At 40.2% G+C, this 13030-nt stretch overlaps 1 protein-coding gene and 1 long non-coding RNA gene across 2 annotated transcripts in view; one reads left to right on the top strand and one right to left on the bottom strand.

Moving 5' to 3' along the window:
• Positions 1-561, bottom strand: part of si:dkey-91i10.2 (uncharacterized protein LOC555224 homolog) — a 30208-nt gene extending 29647 nt beyond the window's left edge. Inside the window, exon 1 of the mRNA XM_046053570.1 lies at positions 542-561. The gene's annotated coding sequence lies outside the window, so the exon portion shown is untranslated. The remainder of the gene's footprint in view (positions 1-541) is intronic.
• Positions 562-8460: 7899 nt separating this feature from the next.
• Positions 8461-10235, top strand: LOC123973500. The gene is made up of 3 exons (XR_006825634.1): positions 8461-8581; positions 9552-9689; positions 10068-10235. It is a non-coding gene; the product is annotated as an uncharacterized LOC123973500 (long non-coding RNA).
• The last annotated feature ends 2795 nt before the right edge of the window (positions 10236-13030 follow it).

The following is a 13030-nucleotide window of genomic DNA, read 5'->3' on the forward strand; positions in this document are numbered from 1 at the left end:
ACACACATACACACACACAAAATTATATTTAAAAAATTAAAAGTAGCTTTGATGTAACTAAGCTACTTTTGCCACGTTGCTGTAGTTTAGCTTGCTACATTTCACTGGGGGTTAGCTTCTGTGTAGTGAAGCTTAATTTAATGTAGAGTAGCTAGTAGCTTAGCTCACTACATTTTCCAAGTAGCTTGCCCAACACTGCTGAGATCTGACTTGCTTAGGCATAACCTTACAATAAAAGTTATTTTTATAACAAAACAGAAATATGGTTTTGGTTGAATTTCTATATATTGTGGCAGGTCATTCTGCCATAAGGCTCTACTGTTATTGTATAATTCTGTATGTGTTCATCACATCATACATACTGTTATATGTGAGTCAGTGTTTATTTTGCTATCGGCACATCTGCCCTCCTCTCTGACAGGGCAGAGGTTACCTATGAGCAAGCCATGTTGCAGAGATCAGGTCTGGAAACAAATCCTCCTGTTGCAGCCAGCAGTTCCTGCAGCTGCTGGCAGTGTGCTGTCTGATCTTCTAAACTTACCCCATTTTAATCAATCTTCTCTCCTCCTACAGATCACTGGCTCAGCTCCCAAAGTGCCCGACTTTCTCGTCTCAGAACAGCGATCTGTCTGGAGTTTCCACTGAGCCAGACAGACGTGGCCCTGAGCAACAAGTAAAGACAGAGAAAGAGAAGAAAAAGCAAATCAATCAATGAGCTGGTTTTTCTAAACATAACAAAACTACCACTGTGGAGATGATCCCTCTGCCAAGTGATGCTGCTTTTCACTCTGCTAAGGAGAGAGACCCACAGAGCAACAGAGACTTGAGGCTTGAATAGCAGATGTATCCTGATACTGTAAAACAAACCGTGTCCTCTTTTCGGAGATTGAATTAGATGAGTCAATTACATAATTAGTGTTTCTCTGTCATGAGAGAGTAGCAGATTACATGCACCATGCCAAGAGCTTGCATATAGTGTCTCTCTCTGTGTGTGTGTGTGTGTGTGTGTGTGTGTGTGTGTGTGTGTGTTGAAAACAGCCTGCGGTCAGTTATTCTATGTTATATTTCCAAGCAACAAGATTTCTATTAACAACAGTTTTTCTTTATAGTGAATATAATGATCATGTTTCAGTAACAGTTATGGCTAAGAGAGGAAAGAAATACAGGTGGTGGACCACAGAGGAAAATCAGTTTTAAGGTATATCTAGTGCAACTGCACCTTTTAAATAAACAATAAAGGAAACAAAAAATACATTAAATTAGAGAACAGAATATAATAAAAATACACCTGGTGCAATATGTGTTTTGGGCTTTGTCCTTGTCAAAGAAATGATAAATTACATTTTTTAAAATGAAAGAAAAATAAAGAATGAAATTATCATTAAATAAAGAAATATACTCATTGCTGCTAATACATAAATAAAACTAAACAAATCTGGTGCAAAGAGGAAAAAAAGGAATAAATGAAACAGCAGCAGCTGAAAAACACCATTTAAATAAACAGCTGGTTCCTCAAAATACTGTAAATAAGAAAACACTATGGAATGAATGACATCAACACGTTAAAATATCTAGTTTCAAAATGTCAACTTAAAAAACATAAGCAGTGAGGTTAATGACACAAATTCCAGACATAACTACACAGCAGACATGAATGTAATGTAGGCCAGCAGGCCTAAAATAAAACAAAAGAGACTGAACTGTGCATTACAGAAACAGCTCGGATCAAAGACCCAAATCAGACTGGGAAACACGGCTCTGCAGGAATGATGAATAATCAGCTCACAAAAAGACAAACAAAAGAGTGACCCCACCTCGTCTTTAATCACGGCTGCTCCACTAAACCCTGCATCCATCACTTCAACATCTTCAGCCACACGATGAGAAACTAAATGTTGTCATTCAAAGCTCAGGTCACATGTTCTCTGACGTTAACACAAACATCTCCCTTCCCCTCCCCTCCGCCTGCGGGATACTGGGATGGAGAGTGCTGTGGCTGCGTCATCTAAAGTTATGACAGGTGGCTGTCACTTAGAAATGAACTCCCTACTCCTCCATCTCCTCCATCCCTGGAGTGCTGGATGATTGACAAGGCTTCCAGTGGATCCTCCCTTCTTTCCCATGCAGGATCCAGCTCCTCCATTGCAAAAATGATCCAACTTACTTCATCCACCTTTTGTTTGTGACCAGATCTGTTGATTTGAAACAGATTGAGATGAAACAGACTCTGAATTAGCTCAGATCTGTATCTTCAGCTCCACTTTGCACACTGGGAGACTTCTCTCAGCCGTCTTGCTCCCAGAATAACCTCGCTCCGATGATCCCACTGAAACTGTTAGGCTTTTCAGAGAGGGAATGAGAAATTGGCTATCAGCACTGACTGAAGTGACCCATTTATTTATTTGATTTTTTCTCTTTTTATCCGGCAAGCGTTTAAATCACTGAGCCAATTCCCTGCCGTTCCAGCCCGTTTCATTCATCCTCTCCTTACGGGCGCTTCAGAACCTCCTGAACTATGCTATGTTACTGAGCAGACTGTGCAGACAGTCTTATTACTGATCTGTGTGTGTGGCTCTGTGTGCACTGCAGGCTGAATGCCTTTCAGATCCTATGTAGTGGAAGAAAAGGTGATAATAATGTGCTCCATTTTTTGACACCTCCATTGTTCCCTACAGACATGCAGACTCACACCTCCTTCTGTCTGGTCCAGCCGTGGTGTCTGTGTGAGTGCGCAAGTGTGTGCGTGTGTGTGAGAGAAAGAGAGAGAGTGAGAGAGAGCGAGTGAAAGAGAGACTTTGGCAATCTCTCAGCCTCACACTTCTCATTAGTTGTATCTCATGAAGAGGTCATCACTTCATCTTGATAAATATATATTATTTCACACTGTGGTTCCATTAAAACAGATATTTTAAAAAGAAGTAAACAAATCTGCTCTCTGTCACAAGAATCACTCCTGCATCCACAAACACCCAGATCAACAAGGGAAAATAGCGACTAAAAGTAAAGAATCCAGGCAGTAGATAGGTAGACTCAATTCATGTGCAGCTGTACATATTGTCGACTTAAAAAAACATACTCCTAAACATCATCATCATTATTATTATTAAGAATGTCTCTATTTTGATTTGGAGGCAGCACAGCACAACTCTGCTTCCACTGAATTAAGGCCCTTTCAGACACAACATGACAACGGCACCACTACACTCTGAAACCCATTATTTTCAAAGGCCAGCTAAGATGACTTTTCGCTGCGTCGAACAAAGCGGTCAAATCTAATCACATAGCTAATCTGAACAAACTGGAGCTTATGTCGAGGGGATGGTTAGCAATATGACACAATAATGACGATAGAATCTCTGACACAGTGTGAACAAAAACTGAACATATTACGTTTTACAAAAATGTACATATTGCACGGCTGTTGTAGTGGTTGGTACTCTTGTAACTCAGGGTATATGAGAATACGCCATAATATTTCATTTACAACTTACAGAAAACAAATGCCTAAAAGAACTAAAGAACTTGGTGTCTGTAAAATTAGAACAGGAAGTCTGAGGTAACAATATTTAAAAATACCCATAAAACTGCCATAGCATGAATATGTTCACCTCCCATCAATGTGTGCTGCGGCTCAGCAGGTGTCTGAATCTGAAACTCTGTGCTGTATGTGAATGAAAGGCAGGCTAACGTTAGCACAGCTGGAAGGCACAGCAGGAGTGTGACAGACTTGACAGCGCTCACCTTGAGGCCAAGAGTAGAGAGGACACACAGTCAGACAAACTGAGACGTCCGCACACTAAGCCAAATATATTTAAATGTGTCTTTTTACCTCTGTTTTGGCCCCCTATCCACACTGGCTGGTGTTTTTTAAAAAAAAATTAAAATAAGCCTTTGTGAAAATATTCTCCTGAATGGCAAAAAATGCTGGAGGAAAAAAATGACCTACCCCTGCTCAGTCATGGCAGGGCGCTGTGTTGCAGTAAAGTTAAGAGGACAACTGATACAGGTAATTTGATCTGTATGTGTAAGAGGGAAATTGTTACAAACTAGAAATGTCTCACCAATATAAATATTGATAGCTTTATTTTAATCTCTTGTAGGTCAAGTCAAAAGAAACACTGGTGGTAGTACTACAAATGAGCGAGTGTGCATGTGCTTGAGTGCACAGACATGCTGTGTGCGCCACTCAGCATGTGGCATAAAATGACAGACTGCTGTCCACATACTGTGTGCTGGCATGCAGTCTAGACCCAAACACGACTTGAACATCGACGGCCGCTGTGATATTGCACTGTGCACAACAGCGAGCCTGAAGATGGCGGCCACCAGCGAACACTACAGCCGACTGGTTTCTGTTCTTGTTATGAGCCCCTGAAGCCACAATAACAACAGCGACTTACACTGTGACACAGGGAGTGGAAATGTAAGGCAGTCAGGTGAGGTGAGAAGACTCGACAGGTGACTAAACAGCTTAGAAGTCATAGTCAGCATCACATGCAAAATGTACGATATCACTGCCTGTATTTAAATGTCACCCCTTTCCATTTGCATGACATTTAGCTGATACTGTGACATGTTCAAGCTTGTCAACAGACTCCTGCATACCTCAACAGTTGACTCCTAAATAAATGTCGGGATCAAACATTTATCCCTGGTAAGCTGGAGAGATAGTTGTAAAAAGTTTGTTTGTTGCTTCAGAGGCTGTAAGCTTGAATTCAGCTGGCAAAATTGCACAACAAAAACTTTGCCAGCCACCTCTGAAGCTTAATCTACTTTTTCCCAGTCTACCTGGGGGTTTAGTATTTTGATACTCATAGTAGTTCTGGCAAAATATGGTTAAACACACAAGCTTCAGAGCTTACAGGCAGCAACAGCATGTTACAGAAGCAGTGTATTTAGACATATTTTGGCAAATCAATGACTGTTTGGAACATTCTGAGGGAGCTTGACAGTGAACAAGTGGATCATGTTGCAGGAATAGTTGACAAAGTAAGTGTGTAAAGTACATTTCTAAAGCATTTCTCAAAACTGTGGTTACAAAGTACAAAAATGTATTTAAATTATTATTTAATACATGAAACATTTTTAGGGAATGTCTGGCAAAACATCCGGGCTAAAACAGCTTCATCAGAAAAACTTCACTTACAATGCTAATTAAGATAAACAGTACACACCCCATACATGTCAAATATTTATCATACGCATCCTGCAGTTTTGCATTAGTGATCTGCCTGTTTAATGGCTTACCTGTCCACCTGCCTCTCAGTGTGTAAGTCATCTGTTCGCACCTTTATCCCTATGAAAGTCTACCCACATAAAGCTCCAATCCTCCCAGCGCGATCTGGGCTCAGCGTTATTCTATTGATTGAGATGCTTATCTGCAGTGTCTTACATAAGAAGACTTGACCGCCATTATCATTATAGATTCCTCCATACAAGCAGGATTTATGGTGGGAGGGAATTTGTCCAGCAAAGTAACATCGCTTTGCAATTGATATTTCTGGAACAGATGTCAAAATACTGTATTTTAGGCCTAAAACTTGCAGGCAAGCATTTATAGGTGACACAAACACAAATAATGTTGTATTAAAATAGAATTGTTTTAAATACTGTTACAATTAATAAATCAGTCTGTAAAGTGAAATTTAGTTGACAATTAATTGTTAAAGAACTTTATCAGGAAGAGTATTTACTTGCTTTTCTTATTTTTTTCATACCGTGGTAAATCAAATACTTATAAGCATTTGAAGCACTCAAATATTTTAATATTTTGTGAGCTAGCCGATTAACTGATGAATCAGAAATATTCAACAATAAAAATAATCAATTTCCAGCCTTATTTGTAATCAAGGACAATGGCTCATGCAGCTGAATCACCCTACATCTGAGACTGGGTGAGACAAATACACAAGGAGAGGCTTGCATAGGGCCCGGCAGGTAATAAGAAACTAGTATCCTAATGAAGTGAAGTGGCTCTCCGTCTCATGTCAGGAGTAGGATGGACAGAGGAGAGCGGATTGGAGCTCTGGAGGATCTGTGGAGGCTGAACATTAACTGCTACTAGAAGGATTAGTTTACTAAATGGCTGAGATAGGATGCAAATTAAGGAGGTGAGGAAGGATGAGAAAGAAAAGTGAGAAGCAGGGAATGAGGGATGAGGACTGAAAAAACAGATGTAGAGGAGGAGTAGAGCACCTGGATGGGGCAGCTGTGGGACCTGAACCTCACAGAAGCTTCTCAATGACAGCATGTGAACTGGAGAAGACCAAGTTTACCAGCATCAAGAGCACATGCAGGGATATTTTGGATATCAGGAACTATACAACATCAAGGTAAACTGATGGTAAAGGCTTAACTAGGTGCAGACGTAATCTGTAGCTGTCTTTGCATTAATTATATTAAGTGTGAAATAAGGCTGATGAATTAATTGAAAACTTATCAAAAATCGCAATATGGCCTACTGCAATTTTCTAATCCTAGGAGGTGTAATGTTTGTTAAAATGCCGTTATAAATTAAGCATTGTTGTGCTGCAGAGATTACCTAGCCTACACTTCATATTCTATATATTTAAGAAAACATGTTTGTTTGGTACAGATCCCTGCAAAAATCACACCATTTAAATATGTTTTTCAATGAAAATTGGAATAATTATGTAAAAATGATCATTCCCTCTAATCTTGCAAAGATCAAAATTGCAATATTAGTCAAAATAATCACAATTAAATATTTACCCTAGTGTGAAACTTGTTCTGCTGCTTTACATTACCTTCCAATGCAAATTATTATCCCGAAGAGCAGTATACAAAACAATAAAAATATTGAAGAACGTTTGAGAATATTCAAATCAGGTATATGGTATAAATAAATAAGAAACCTGCATCTTTAACTTCAAAGGGAACTCCTTTTACACATCAAAGTCTGTTTACAGATGTTACAGAGTGCTGCATAATGTGAAAAAAGTTGTATAAAGCCTTTTGTGACTCCAGGGAGAGCTGTGAGAAATCTGATAAATTGACCCAAGTCATGTCACTTGAGTCAGCGCAGTTGGAACTGAAGACTACAAGTCTGAAAATGAAAAACGTCTGGGGGTGTAGAGCTAGAAAGAAGTGAGCGTACAAGGCCTCTATAGCTCCTCATCTCCGCTTGAGGTTAGCAACTTTGAAGCTACATCAGCTGCTACTAGCATAACGCACCTAACCTCAGACAAACTGTTGGCGGTCAAGTTGCATTGTGGGTAATTTAATGGAAGTTCGAAAAGACGATACATCTCTGAATCTGCCGCATCGATTTTGATCCTTATAAAAACTATCAGTGCAATGCTAAATCAGTGGTCTACTGTTTTAATGCAGCATTTCCAGCAATGAGGACACGAGCAAGAGGCCAATTTAAACTGGGAAAAAGAGGTTTTATAATCCAAAACAGAGGGGAAAAAAGAACAGATCCAGGAGACGCTATTGGGTCAGGGCAAATTCATTAAATACATAAAACTGATAGACATCCTAATGGCTGGTTTAATTATTCAGTATTCCAATACAATATAGCCAGTTGCTTATATCTGTATAATTAAATGTTTCTGGTGCTTGTGAGCAGCCAACCATGTGCATGCATTCTACATCTTTTCCCCACTTTAGGAGCTTGAATGCACAAGGTTGGAAATGAGAGCTTTCCCATTTCTAAACTCCAACTTCCAACCATAAATAAATACACCATTAGCATTGACAATGACTGTATTACATGGGGAACTGGGTGATCTAAATTGGGAGAAAAGGTTGTAAAATGAAAAGAAAAAAACAACTTCCAGCTTCTGCCATTTATGCATACAGATGCTGAAGAGTTTCTTCAAAGGAAACGCTCAACATTACCATTTTCCCCCTCCCAGACACATTCCCACATGCACACAAACAGCCACATAAACCCCACACCCCTCACTGTTTCCCATCACCCAGTGAAATGTGGGTTAATGAGGCACCACCCGGGGGCACTGTCAACAACACCTACACTACAAGTCTCATCAGAGGGAGGCGAGGCAAGAGAGTGGGCGGGAGGCGAGGCAAGAGAGTGGGCGGGAGGGGGGCCTGCGAGACACTGAGCACCGGTAACATCAAACATGGAAGTGTGGAAGAGTGCAGTTAATTAGGCAGAATGACTGTGATGTGTGTATGAACTACTAAGTCTCTGAAAAGATGAATAGAGTTGTACAGTAGAAACTGTTTACTGTAGCAGCTGAGCGCTTGGCGCTGCAGGCATCTGTAACTGGTTATTTTGAGCTGTGGAGTTAGAAATAATATGAAGTCATTGTTACTATAAAGGGTGGCTGTGTATTGAGTAGTAGCAGGAAACAGCATTAAAAAACTAATTTAGATGTTCAGATTTAGGTGAAAACAAGCATCACCTAAATTAGCCATACATTCAAACAAAAACAATCTCTGTCCACACCAGCGTTTAAGCTGCACAACAGAATTGATCTCTGTCTGTACTAAAACAAACGAAAACACACATTACATGACCATTCACACATATCAAGTGACCATTCAGGTACACTGGGCATGCGAGTGCTTCGTGTGATTCAAAGACATTAAGGTAAGTAACGCTTGTAATTTGTTATCCAAATGAAATTAGGAAGCCAAATGCAAATGTCTGCGTCATTGTTTTCAAAGTCCTCCGTTTTCGCCTGTCCACTCCGGAGTTTTAAAGAGGTGGTATTATGCTCATTTTCAGGTTCAAAATCCTATTTAGGGGTTGTACCAGATCACGTTTACATGGTTTCATTTTAAAAAAAAACACCATATTTTTGTCATACTGCACATTGCTGCAGCTCCTCTTTTCACCCTGTGTGTTGAAGGGTTAGTTTTAGCTATGGAGTGATACATCTTGTCTCTAAATGATCTTTGTTGGGAGTTGCACATGCGCAGTTCCTAGTTAAGGACTACTAGCCAATCAGAAGCAGAGAAGGGGGTGTCAGCGAAAGGCCGGTAATAGCCAATCAGAAGCAGAGAAAGGCGGGTCAGCAAAAGGCAGCTTCGATTCAGCTGTAGGCTACATGTTGCCGACCAGCTTGGCAACATAGACTGGAGCAAGAGTTTCAGAGTGGTGAGTTATTAATCTGTAACAAATGTATCTTTCATCCGGGATCAAGTTATAACTGAGCTCTGTCTCTACATCACAGTAACAACTTCACGTCCACTGACTGCCTGGAGGGTAGCTAGTGTTTTGAAGGGAGAGGAGGGGTGTGCTGCAGCTCAGTGTTTTTCCACCGGTGCTTTTGAGGGCGTGTTGGACTCAGCGAGCATTATGACACGTATTTTCATTGTGACGTCACAAGAAAGGGAAGTAAAGGCTGGACAACAAACGAGCTGTTTTCAGGCAATTCAGAGCAGTGTTTTCTGTGGGACATGGGAACTCCCTTTGGGCTTTTTCACTTTGCAAACCTAGTACATGCACAAAAAAGATATATAACTCAATAAAGGAGAGGGGAAAAGGCAAAAACCATAATACCACCTCTTTAAAATGAAAACTTAGTCTGCAGTGTTTTCAAACTTCTCTGTTTTAGGTGTTTGGATTTGCCGTTTTAGTGTGGACGGCAGGCGTAAATGTAGCAAAAGTGCTGCGTTTAAAAACAAAAACGTTGTACGGTGGATGTAGCCTGAGAAGAAGAAAATATCCAAGCCCTTCTTCAACTTGCTTAAAGGTACACGCTAGTAGCGCTATAGGGCAATGTCTTTCAGAGTTGGTCCCTGCTTTCTTTGTGTGGTGTCTATGGATTAGGACAGTGCAATTCACATCATACCGTAAATTTAAGACTTTTCTGTTGACTAACAGTGGCGGAAGAAACGTAGTAATGCGCCAACAAAGGTACTGAAGAAGAAGACTGCTAGAAAGTAAACATGGATGTAAAAACATTATGATAAATGATTTTATTTTTTTATTTTTAAAATTGGCTTGGCAAGTGTTCCGTGAGGAAGGAAACATTTGTTAGACCTCAAATATTAAAAACAATGGGTTTTGGTGAGTAACATTTGTTTACAAGAAAACTCCAACTTAAGTTTGACATCAACTATCTTCACAGGCACAGGGAACTTGTAGGAGAAACACAAGCAGCCCACGCTTCTTGCGGTGCCCATCTGGTATCTCCATAGCTGCAGTAATTCTGATGTGTAGTTACATCTTTGAGGAGGTACACATCAGTTAACAGATACAGTATCTACAGCAGCTACACGTGTATGGTCAGAAGCTACAATTTGTTCAAAGCAGTAAATTCTCAAAGATTGTATGGAACTGCAACTGTGTCAAGTCTTACAGCACTCTGTTATGAAGTTGAATGCACTATGAAAAGTTAAAACAATACATAAAAACACTTTATTGGGAGGCAGTAAACAACCTGCACTAGTGGTTCCAGGTCATCTCGGTCTCATTCATATTTCATGTGTTGGGAGGTAGAAATGTTGCAGATGAATTATACAGGCAGTAGAGAGACCAAACACCTTGCTTCTTTTACATGAGGTTTTCCATGAGCAGCACAGCAGATCTACACATACTCAAAGAGGACAAAAGCAGGAGTCAAGGAGTCAGTTAATGCAAATGATGACCGGAGCTGTCTTTGATATGAGGCCTAGTAATAAAGATTAAGTGCTCTGGAAAGACTGGCACTTTGAAGTGAAAAAGGGTCCGATATCCCTCTGAGGGTTCTGTAGGTTATTATGCTTGTTATTTTAAACGGAGTGTTCTTCAGGTTTATTATTCATTGATCTTAGTGAATTTCCCTTTTGTTGTTGTTCAGTCCGTATTACACTTTCCTACCAGAAGGCAATGATTGTAATTGAGAACGCCCTTTATGCCAACCAGTCTTACAGGGGGAAAAAATATCATTATTATTATTGTAGAAAAAATATGTTTGTATTTAGCAAAGTAAGCAATCAAACAAATTGTTTTTTAGTGTGTTGACGCAGGTACTAAAACACTTCATATGATACCCAGGTCTACATGAGAGTCAAGTTAAGAGAAAGAAACACACACACACACACACACACAAAATATCCGTGGTCAATATTAGACGCAATCGAAGTCTGCACGTCTGTAGCTCATGTTTAATTGATGAAGCAGCAAGCCATGTAATTACACAGTGATCACAGAGGAAAACAAGCCTTGATAAAAATAGGCATAATCTCAATAACTGTGTGTGTGTGTGTGTTTGTCACCCAATCAGCAGAGTGGCTTTCTGTCACACCACAGCCAGCCTCTCCTATCGACTGATGAAGGGTTATGGATCTCACTCAAATTGGTGGCTGCATCCATAACAACAGCTACACAGACCGAACATTTTGTGCGACAGGGAACATACAGGCTCCACACATACACCTTATAGATACCAGATCAAACAATAGTGCATCTCTCCACTGTGGTGATTACGATCCGATGTGACAGTTTAAAGTTCTGATCTTCAAGGATGTTTGATGAACAGAAATAGCGAGTTAGTGTTTTCAGGATGAGAGCACTCACCCGAGGCTGAGTGCTGTGAAGCAACAATCGAATCAAAAGGATATTTTTGGTTTCTTAAAGATTTAAAAAATACCCTCTCAGATCCACAACAGACTGCAAACAGTAAATCTTAAACTAAGATATATTACAAACTGTCAAAACTGCCTTTTGTTTACCCTTCCCCTTTTGATATTCATCATTCATTCATCTTCTTCTTCAACTGCTAAAGTTTTCATTCATGCAGTTTTTTGTGAAGTAGAGGGAACCGGAAGGTGGTTTCCTGCACTGTAAAATCCTGTTTTGTGTTCAAGATATCCTCTATGTTCCTCAACATCGGAACATGGGAGTTTCTCTTTGTTTGGCATGGTTCAAATGCTTCAATACCCATGAGTCTCAGCCAATGCCGCTAAGGAGAGGAAGCTACACAGGAGCACATATCAAATTCAAAATGTAATGTTCTTCAAATTGAAGCAAAACATGGCACCGTAGTTCCCAAATTCACCCAAAACTGACCTGAATCTGATTTAAACTGCTGATTAAAACAGTGTTTTGTATTCCTATGTGCGATGGCCCACACATTTGGCAAAACTTTAGTACCTGCAAAACTCATTAGATAATAAAAAAAATATATAAATGTTTGTTAGCCTGGAAAGAAGCTTCAACCTCTAGAGGATTTAGGGTCATTGTGTTGCCCAAATTCAGACCAGAATTTAATTTCTGGTGTGAATTTGGGCAGCAGCCCAAACAGACTGAACAGTTGAAACTGTGTATGCTATATCTGGCTCCCATTACTTGGCAAGGCCAATGTTTGTGCTCAGTCTGTGTGTGACCTACGTATAGACAAATACACACATACAACTGCCCCCAGGGTGTTTTTGTGCGTCTGTTGTCATTTCTGCAGGGGATCATAATGACATCAGCAACACCTACATCATCAAAACATCAACAGTCTGCTCACATTTATATCCATATGCTCTCACACACACACACACACACACACACACACACACACACACACACACACACACACACACACACGATGAGGAGAGGAAAAAATTACATCAGGTGAAATAAGAGAAGCAACACATTTAGAGATGAATTCAGCTGAGGAAGTGAAAGGGGGTGTAAGAGAAATACCTGACTGGACAGAGGAGGAGGAGAGATTTAGGTGATCATAGAGAGGGATAAGCAGAGAATGAAATGGATAGAGAAGATCGAGGTATCATTGCCGTCCCAGGAGTCGCGTTAGTAAACAAAAGGAGGGTAATAAGGCAGGAGCGGATTTGCTGGGCAGCAGATGGCTACGTGAGTCACTCCCATCAACAGGAATGAAGGGAGACAGGAGAGATAAGAGAGGGTGAGCATGGATGGAGAAAAGAAAAATAGGGATTGATGACGATGACAGAGAGAAAAAGAGAAAAATCATTCATGTATCCCATCGAAGCACTTCTGCCTCTCCTTAACAAGACAATCACTCAAGATAAGAATAAAAAGATTGTTCTGTGTGTCATTTACCCACTGGGTCACAGGCAGCTGCCCGTGATGAATCCTCCC

Source organism: Micropterus dolomieu, linkage group LG07, assembly GCF_021292245.1.
Source record: "Micropterus dolomieu isolate WLL.071019.BEF.003 ecotype Adirondacks linkage group LG07, ASM2129224v1, whole genome shotgun sequence".
NCBI lineage: Eukaryota > Metazoa > Chordata > Actinopteri > Centrarchiformes > Centrarchidae > Micropterus > Micropterus dolomieu.